Raw genomic sequence first — 10,152 nt, 5'->3', positions numbered from 1 at the left:
ACACGTGAAACACAGACCCGTTTATATCCTGTGTACCAATGACTATACACCAACATTAACACACGCAACATACAACACATAACACACAAAATACACACAGGGGCGGGCACTTCGTCACATATACCCCCCCCCCCTGTGCAAAGCACACATGGCCTCAATGGCCACCTCCCCCCTTAAAAATCCAGCAGTCCAGGACAAAGTCTCGGGCTGGGAAGGGAGGCTTCAGTGGGCCCATGGCTGGCAATGCTGTCAGCACCCCTGCTGGTAGTGGCACGGCTGACAGCATGCTGATCCACTCCTACAGCGAAACTGCTGCTGGGGAAAGTGGTCTCCTGACCTCTCCCCCTGTCTTTGTAGCCGGTAGCTCCCTTTGGTGGGGCTCCGACCACAGCACTTCCGGCAGCGAAGAAGCTGCAGTGGGAGCAGGTCTCCTGACCTCCCCCACGATCTCCGGCAGCGAAACTGCTGCAGTGGGAGCAGGTCTCCTGACCTCCCCCACGATCTCCGGCAGCAAAACTGCTGCAGTGGGAGCAGGTCTCCTAACCTCCCCCACGATCTCCGGCAGCGACACTGCTGCAGTGGGAGCAGGTCTCCTGACCTCCCCCACCTTCTTCGTGGCCGGCAGCTCCCCTTGGTGGGGTTCCGGCCACAGTACTTCCTGCTGCTATACGGAGCAACTGGCAGCCCCAGGAGATGCGGAGCGGCTGGCAACCCCAGGCGATGCGGAGCGGCTGGCAACCCCAAGCGATGCGGCGCGGCTGGCAACCCCAGGCGATGCGGCGCGGCTGGCAACCCCAGGCGATGCGGCGCGGCTGGCAACCCCAGGCGATGCGGAGCGACAGGCAGCCCCAGGCGATGCAGAGCGACAGGCAGCCCCAGGCGATGCCAGACAGGCATCCTTGGGCGAAGCGTGGCAAGCATCCTTGGGCGAAGCGAGGCAGGCATCCTTGGGCGAAGCGAGGCAGGGAGTCAGGACAAACTGGGGTGCGGGTGTTGGCCCTCTTCTCGACCTCTGCGGCCGGGCGGTTCTGCTGAGGACCGCCAGCATCTAGTCCTGATCCTTCTGGTGAAGGGAGAGGCAGCTCCTGCTCCTCTCCTCGTGATGGTGGGGAAAGTGATACCAGCAGGCATTCATCCTCTGCTGGTGGACGGGAACCCAGCAGGTATTCACCCTCTGCTGGTGGACGGGAACACAGCAGGCATTCACCCTCTGCTGGTGGACAGGGACCCAGCAGGCATTCACCCTCTGCTGGTGGACATGGCGGAGGCAGAGGCAGCTCCTGCTGCTCTGCTCCTGCCGGTGGAGGTGGCGGAGGCAGAGGCAGCTCCTGCCGCTCTGCTCCTGCCGGTGGAGGTGGGAGCAGCGTGTAGTCTCCTGGCGACGAAGGTGGGAGCAGCGTGTAGTCTCCCCCTTTTGTAGGGGACTGGTGCTGCTCTGCCTCTCTTGCAGAGGACTGGTGCGGCTCTGCTTTTCTTGCAGGGGACTGGTGCGGCTCTGCCTCGGAAGGGGAAACCAGCAGGCATTCTTCCTCTGCTGGTGGAGATGGGGACAGCAGGCATTCTCCCTCTGCTGGTGGAGATGGGGACAGCAGGCATTCTCCCTCTGCTGGTGGACATGGGCACATCAGGCATTCTCCCTCTGCTGGTGGACATGGGGACAGCAGGCATTCTTCCTCTGCTGGTGGAGGTGAAACCAGCAGGCATTCTTCCTCTGCTGGCAGCTTGGGTCCTAGGGCTGTGGAAGCCCCAACTTCCCTCTCTTTGGGCTGTGGATGCACCGACTCCTCCCTTTTGGGCTGTGGACGCACTGACTCCCCCCTCTTGGGCTGTGGACGTTCGGGCTCCCACCACTCAGGCGTAGGACGTTCGGGCTCCTCCCACTCAGGTGTAGGACATTCGGGCTCCTCCCACTCAGGTGTAGGACGTTCTGGCTCCTCCCGCTTGGGCTGTGGACGCTCAGGCTCCCTCTTCTCCTTTCCCCTTCTCTGCCTCCTCCTCCCCTTCCTCTCCTGGGCCAGTTCCTCCTCTCCCTCTTGGTAGGGGCAGCGGAAGGGACAGTTGGCGAACAGATGATCCTGGTCGCAGAGGAGGCACCCCGGCGATGGCTTGTTAAATCGCCGTGGATGTCTGGCCCTTAGGCGGCACTCCTCCTCCCTGTCCTTCACCTGTTTATCCTCCTTCCATCCCATTTTATTTATTTATATATATTTTTTTTGTAATCCAACAATATATTTTTTTTTTTTCCCCCAAAAAAATGCGGTTCCTGCTCTGGCCTGAGTCCTGGAGGCGCTGTAGATCCCACGCAGGACACCACGTGTCACAAAGACGGCCGGAGTGGGTGGCGTCAGACCAGAGCCAGGAAATAAACAACGTAGACTTGGGGTTTGGGTGAAGCTGAGAGCGTGATCGCGCTCAGCATTTAATAATTAAACAGAAAATAAAAAGGTTGTAAACATACAAAAACACAAGCACAAAACAGGACACGGCACTATACGCCAAAATAAAGAGACAAACAAAACAAACACGGTGAGTGAAACACTTCTAATTACGTTCTTACTTCCTTTTAGTATTTAGTTTCTCCTTCTCCACACTCGTTCTCCACTCACCGAACACCCAACTCTGAGTGAAAGAAATGTGCATCTATATATACTGTTGTGCTGGGATTCAATTACTAATTAATTATTCACTTGAATCCCAGCACGTGAATTAATTCTGTGCAACCCCGTGCTCACATATTACATTTAACCAGCACGAGAAGTGATTTGTGCCCTCCTCGTGCCTAAATACAAATCTACATTTTTAAATACACGTGAAACACAGACCCGTTTATATCCCGTGTACCAATGACTATACACCAACATTGACACACGCAACATACAACACATAACACACAAAATACACACAGGGGCGGGCACTTCGTCACACACAGTCACCAGTCCTGGGTGCATTCAGTAGTGCTCGTGGTGGGTGAAACTGTTTATTTTGTGACAGTAGTGCAGTGTTGTTCCGGCTAGTGCTGGCCCTCGGTGACAGCTCCGGAATCGTGTTAGCCGTCTAGTGATTCACAAACAAGACGAATTACACAAATACAAACAAACAAAACACTTACGATACTGAAACAGTGGTTACGGGGTCTCTCACAGTCCTTCTTGGTTCACAAACGCAAACCGAAACGAAGGAACACACATGACCCCTTGGTAAACGAGTGCAACCGCCTCTCCAATCTGCGGCTGCCACGTCGTTTCCCTCCGGGTCAATGCGTTCTTGCAATGGAGTCTCGCCCCCTTCCAGGCTGGCCTACTTTCCTTGAACCCTGGGAAAGAACAGTCAGATGAACATAAGAAGAACATAAGAAAGTTTACAAACGAGAGGAGGCCATTCGGCCCATCTTGCTCGTCCAAGGAACTCTGTTCTCACTGCTTAGCGCACTCACAGGTCGGGAGGGAGATTTACAACCAAGAATCATTTATTTCTGTCACACTATCTTATTGTCTTTGTAATGTAATTTCTACACATGTATAGTTATTACATTACACAGTAGCCAACAATATAAAACTCAGAGATTCTATTTTATTGCTGATTACTGCTTCAAATCTAGTCCTTTTTCTGCCTAAGAAACTGCATCTTCTCTCTTGGATTTCCACTTTCCATATCGCTCTATCTCTATCTCTATCTCTATGCTATCCTCCAGTGTCCAATCTGAAAACCAGGCCCTTCCTGTTATATTTATTAAATGGTTACTTCATATAATCTAATTTTTTCAAAATATTGCATTTTTTACCATTTAATATGGTATTTGTTCTGTATATTTTTTCTACTGCAGTTTCTAGTACGTTACATGAATATCTGAAAAACCGAAGCATATATATATATATATATATATATATATATATGCAGCAATGTGTAGTAGTGGTTAGGGCTCTGGACTCTTGACCGGAGGTTTGTGGGTTGTGGGTTCAATCCAAGGTGGGGGACACTATTGCTGTACTTTACCTAGATTTCTCCAGTAAAAACCCAACTGTATAAATGGGTAATTGTATGTAAAAAATAATGTGATATCTTGTAACAATCGTAAATCGCCCTGGATAAGAGTGTCTGCTAAGAAATAAATAAATCAGCTGCTCCGAGTTTCATATACACATATGAACATTTATTTTACAAATCAAAGCAGGAAAATGTAAGTAAATAAACATCTGAACAGACATCGGTTTACAACATACATATTTATAAAACTGAAATGATAGCAATACATTTTTAACTTTTCAACAGCAATCGGTTTATTATCAGATGCACAAAAGCAACTGAACAACGTAGATAAATAAACTGAGAAGAAAACATTTTGCAGAAGCTCACAGCACAAGAAGTTATAAAAAAAGTCTAATTTCTTTTTCTTTTTCTTCAACAAATTGGAATACTTCCGTGCCACCTGATCCAAACATCAATTTCATATTTTGTTGCGTTGTAAAACTCCACGGTCTCTGGTATTTATTTTCACTAGTCCTGATGCTAATTGACTGACCAAAGCAGCGCAGCTGGCAAGCAGGCGCCAGCCTTTCAAAAGGTTGATTGAAAAACAATAGACTGTCAGTCATTCATTCAGGCAGAGAGCAGAGACTAATCTAATTACAGCTAAACACATTGCAGACTGGTAAATAAAAATGATAAAGTGGAATACCGTTCTGTATAATGAAAATACAATTGTTTTCTGTGTGGCCGTCAATGTGACTGCTCCCGAGGCTTTTAGGTATAATGTAATATATCTCCTTTATTTCTGCACTCCCGCGTTTCATGCTTTGTGAGAATATTTAATTCATACGGACAGAAAGGTACACGAACGCGCAGCCCCATATGTGTTACACGATTGGAGAAAATTACATTTTAAAACCAAAAACCGCCAAAATGACCGCCGCGGGGCTTCTAGTGTTAAAGGTGATGAAATGTGTTAAATATCCTTTTTTGACTGTGCGCAATAAATGAAGCCCACTAATCAGCTGTTTTGAGTTTTGTTTATAAGCTGCCCTGATTGCAGAAACTGGAATTTCCTTTTGAAGTAGTTATTAAGTCTAGTAAATAGTAAACCACGTAGGCAAACCCTTTAAGTTCCTCTGAATAGTTGTATTTCCAAATTTCCACTTTAACATTATGTAAGCTGACAAGCATCGCTTAAAACAAAAAGGAACCTGTTAAAAATGTGTTAATTGCATGATAAAATTTGCTGCCTATTCCATTTTTTGGTACCAATCAATGATCATGAGAAAGCATCTTCTGACAATTTAAATAACAGATAACGATTAATTTTACCAAAGCTAATTTCTTTGTGATCTTAGCTGGAGTTTATTTTTTTGAGTCAACAGTATAGGCTGAGACATGGATCCAGGTGTAATAAGATTAAATCATATTCCTTTTGTGATCAAATGAAATGTTGTCACTTCTTTACCTATGAAAGGAATACTATTTAATCTTCCTTCATATAAGCATAAGCATTAGCCTGTGTAAAATATGCAGAGAAGTTTTCAGATTGTCAGGAGTCGCTTTCTCATTATCGTTGATTGGTACTGAAAATCTGCAGACAAGGCAGAAATGTCATTATACAATTAACACGTTTTTAACAGGTTCCTTTCTATTTTAATTGATACCTGTCGCCATAAAACATGTCAAAAAGGAAATTCGGAAATAAAACTATTTAGGGAAACTTAAAGGGATCCCCAGTAATTCGAGCCCTGCCATTAGCCTCTTTTGCTGAAGGACAAACATAGGGTATGTTTTTATTAGGGGTGGGCACCAATATCGCTATTTCGATATGATGACGATATCGTTGGATATCGATAAGAATTTCCATATCGTGATATCGTTGGATTAAAAAAATCATGTATGCTCGCAGACTTATTTTTTACTGCTAATACTGCTAAAAATACAAACGCAGTATAATCAACTTTATTTTATATTAAGATACAACAAACCCTATACATACCAATCATTGTTAGACTCGTAGGCAAACATCACACACAAAGTATTATTTAAACATTTTATTCCATTGATTGGCGTTTTCCTTTTTCTAAGAAACCCGATTAAAAAATGTATTTCGAACATTCTGTAGCTATCAAACAAAAAAAACAACAAATCCACAACCTGTGTGCTCCACTCCCTTTTCTTCACCTGTTTCCTCTCACCGGCCAATCCCTTACTGGAAACTATATCCTGTTTTCAGAAAGTGCACGCGTCAACTAATTAAGAAACAGGACAGTCTTTTTTTAAAGGGATACACACCTAAAAACAAACTTAACACAAAAAACATAATAAACAGGAAAATCGGTTAAATAATTTGATATATAAACATCTGAAAAACCAAAGCATATATATATATATATATATATATATATTCTTCTTCCTTTCAGAACCTGCTCGCAAGGTACCGAATGCTATTTGCATGCTGCATTAAGCACTATTGGGATTATTGTGAGATATGCGCATGCGTCAGTGTGTGGTTCATTGCATATTTTTCATGCGATTACTTACACTGCTATTAATGTATTTTTAAAATGTGAACTTTCAGTATTATAAATTAGATGTATTTTTAAAACATGAAAACACATATCAAAGTAATGCATCATTCAGCATGACACCGTACTTAATACATTTAGATGTGTCATGCATTTATACAAAGAGAAGATTAAAATACTTCTGGATTGGCTAGCCTGCGCAGTGAAATATAGAAATATTTCGGTTTTGAGGTGGCTGATGATGGCATGGAATAGTAAAACAATATAACTAGACCTTGTTTTTCTCCATGGATATAGTAAAGCACCACAAAGTTAAAGTAAGTTATTGTTTTTCTTATGTAAATATCTGTTAACGTATATGTATATATGTTTCATTTTGCTTTTGTGTTATTATATTTTTATGTGTTTGGAAGACTTCAATATTATCGATATCGATATTGAAATACGTGCACGATATCGATATACAATTTTCATATCGATGCCCACCCCTAGTTTTTATGAATGTGTTGTTTTTCTTCTTTTAAACTAATAGTTTTGATAAAGTAAAATACCTTATATAGCTATCACACCTATGCAACAGATAGCATTCATCTTAAATACGAGTACTCCATTGTGTCTATTTTTTATTTTATCCTAACTTTGCAGGATAATATACTTCACCAAATTAAAAAGTGATCTATCCTGCCTCTAAGGCACTGTATTTACATATTTTTTTAAAGAAAGGTAAAATGAAATGAGGACATAGTTCTTTTTTTTGTTATTGTTTTAAACTATTTGTATCATATACAGAACTCAACTATCAATGGAAATATTTTTAAACAAATTAAATTGGCACCAGGAGACCTGAAATTAATGTATTTCATTATTGCTAAAAACAACATAACATGTAAACTTGTAAAATATTTTTACAGTATGAATTTCACAAATGTGGAAATAACTAATTGTGGCAAAGTGGTTTGCAGTGCGCAGGTGTAGAGGTGATGCAGTGCACAGGAATGTTTGGAAACAACACAGTTCACTGTTAAACAGCTCTTTATTTGCAGGTAAATAATAATACCTGGCTCTACAAACCAATGTGTATCGCTCAGTTAAACCACGGGGTTCAGTCCCAAAATAATAATGCAGTAATAATAACACACAACACAGACACGATCTCTTATCCAAACAGTGTGTGCTCTTTGTGCAGATGGTGTTGTACAACAATTGTGACACAGTGGTGCAGTGTAGCCCAGGTTCAGTGCTGGCCTTTAGCAACAGCTCCCGGCTAGTGTTAGCCATCTAACAATGACAAACAACGACAGTTAGAACAACAAAATCAACAAAACACAAAACACTCACGGTTATTTTATATCTGTACTCCTTTTACAGGTCCGTCCATAACCACAACAAAAGGAACAGATTGCTCGGCCAAATCCCCTGATATACCTTCAGTCCCGCCCCCTTCTGTAGCGAGTGCAATCACTTATCCTCCAATCCATGACTGATGCATCGCCTACCGCATTAAAGCGATGACTTCTGATATTGTGGCTCCGCCCCCTTCCTGGATGGCCGACTTCCAACTGACCCTTGAATGAACTGTCAAACATTCTAGTCTAGGGCACACTGTCCCTGTTATACCATGCCCTCACAGGTCAGGAGGGAGATTGTTGACTCGGATTAATTCACTCTCCGTCACACTAGTTCATAAATTATTTTGTATTATTCATGAACATACGTTTCTTAGAGGGTATCTGTGGTGAACTGAAAGCGAATATAGACTTACTCAATAGAAAATATGTTTCCAAATACTTTTGTCATGTTTTACAGCCCTGCTTATTGTTATGATGGACTATTTTGATGCACAAAGTGTTCAAACCATGACAAGCTTCAGTGCACTGCGTTTTAAACATGGCACGGTAATGTCACATGACAGAGTTGATTTCTGCAATTGTCGCCTATAGCTACACACGAAGCAAGACGTTTGCATGCAGATATACAAATATCATGGATGATACCTATATGAGCCGTTACCGTTAGACTACAGTAGTCTAAACTCTTCACGCAGCGAGAGCGATGATTCAGACCAGGATAGTCGCCAGTTCGTTTTAGCAGCAGTCAGTGGATAAACCCACCTGCAATTCTTTGTGATTGGTTGCACATATGAACGTTGACTGTTCAGTAATTCTCCAGATTTGCACAGTGTTGTACAGCCACTTTTTAATGCTACTGGTCATTTAACCTTCTTTAGTCACATAAGTGCCGTACTGTAATAAATTACATATGGTAGAAACACAGCAGCCTGCATGCAAATACAACATTCAGTTACCAGCACGACAGTGCTCTGGGAAAAAAACGGGACGAAATGAGTGTCCCAAGAAAGGTTCTGGGGACACTGGGACCAGTGTTCCAAAAGTGGGACTGTCCCGTCCAAAACGGGACGTCTAGTCACCTTATTCATAGCGTTCACTGAGTATCTGCTGCTTACTATCACAGTGACACCTGCTGTACCCTCGCGTGTCACACTCTCATATATCTACTTGTGAATACAAGTAAACACAGATTGGCATATGACTTGGCGGTCTGGTCAAAATGTCCGCACATTGACGACCCCTGAAGTAACTGAATAATACCTGCTGGTGTGCCTACCACAGTACCACTGTAAGAAATACCACACAGAACAAAGGGTATTCATTACATCCACTTGGGGCACAGACTAGCTAAAGCCATATTACACTGTATATCAATACACAGGGGAACCACAGGTTAAAGTAAGTTTATGACAGGAAAAGAGGCATTGAATCTCATTGTCTTAGGTGAAATTATCTAGGAAGTGCAAGAATACCTGAAAGCATGGCTTACAAACATAGATATATTTAACCTCAGCTAGTACCAGATACAGGGCTTTAAAAAGTAAACATGAAAATTGTGTTTGAAAAACTGCACGTATGAGACCAATATACTGTAGCTAATGGAAGTGCACAATGGGTACATTCATGAAATGATGGGTAAAACCACTTTAAGGAAATCTTGTTTATTTCAGGTGAAAGCAGCACAATGCTTCTGTTTTGGATTATGTCCTCTGCTGCCTATCTGATGGCCCCTGTTACCCTTGAAAGCCGTGGTCTCCAGTTGAAAGTTGACACCACATCATTGAACAGAACCTCTTTCAGGACTGCTTCTCCCAAGCAGTCGCATATAGTACAAGAGGGCAAGCTGGTTAACATCCTTGCAGGGCATCAGAGGAAGGCCATGGGTCTTGGCAAGCAGAGAAAGAAACGGCAAGGAAGAACATTGGACAAAAAATACTTCTACACTTCAACTGCACCTCCCACAACAACTTCTGAAACCACTACCGCTGGATCTGCTGGGCCCATCATTTATCCAACCACAATATTTCTAACCAGCTCTGCTTTTCAAATGACTGACTCCCCTCCAGGCCTCAATGATACTGTAATTTATTACATCAATGAGACCCTCTGTCCAGGTAATGCCAACTTGTTCGACTGCATCGGTTTAAACATAACTGAAAATCGTGAGGACATCTGCTTTTACTTCCAAAATAGTCAGACAATCAACTGTGAAGATGCCAGGCTTGAGAAGGTAAGATCTTTCTAAGGACTACAGAGATGGGGCTGTTTGGTAGTCTGGATACACACTGTAGCACCCAGCTGTG

The sequence above is a fragment of the Acipenser ruthenus genome, chromosome 46 (genome assembly GCF_902713425.1).
Source record: "Acipenser ruthenus chromosome 46, fAciRut3.2 maternal haplotype, whole genome shotgun sequence".
NCBI lineage: Eukaryota > Metazoa > Chordata > Actinopteri > Acipenseriformes > Acipenseridae > Acipenser > Acipenser ruthenus.
Note: the sequence above shows the minus strand (reverse complement) of the source record.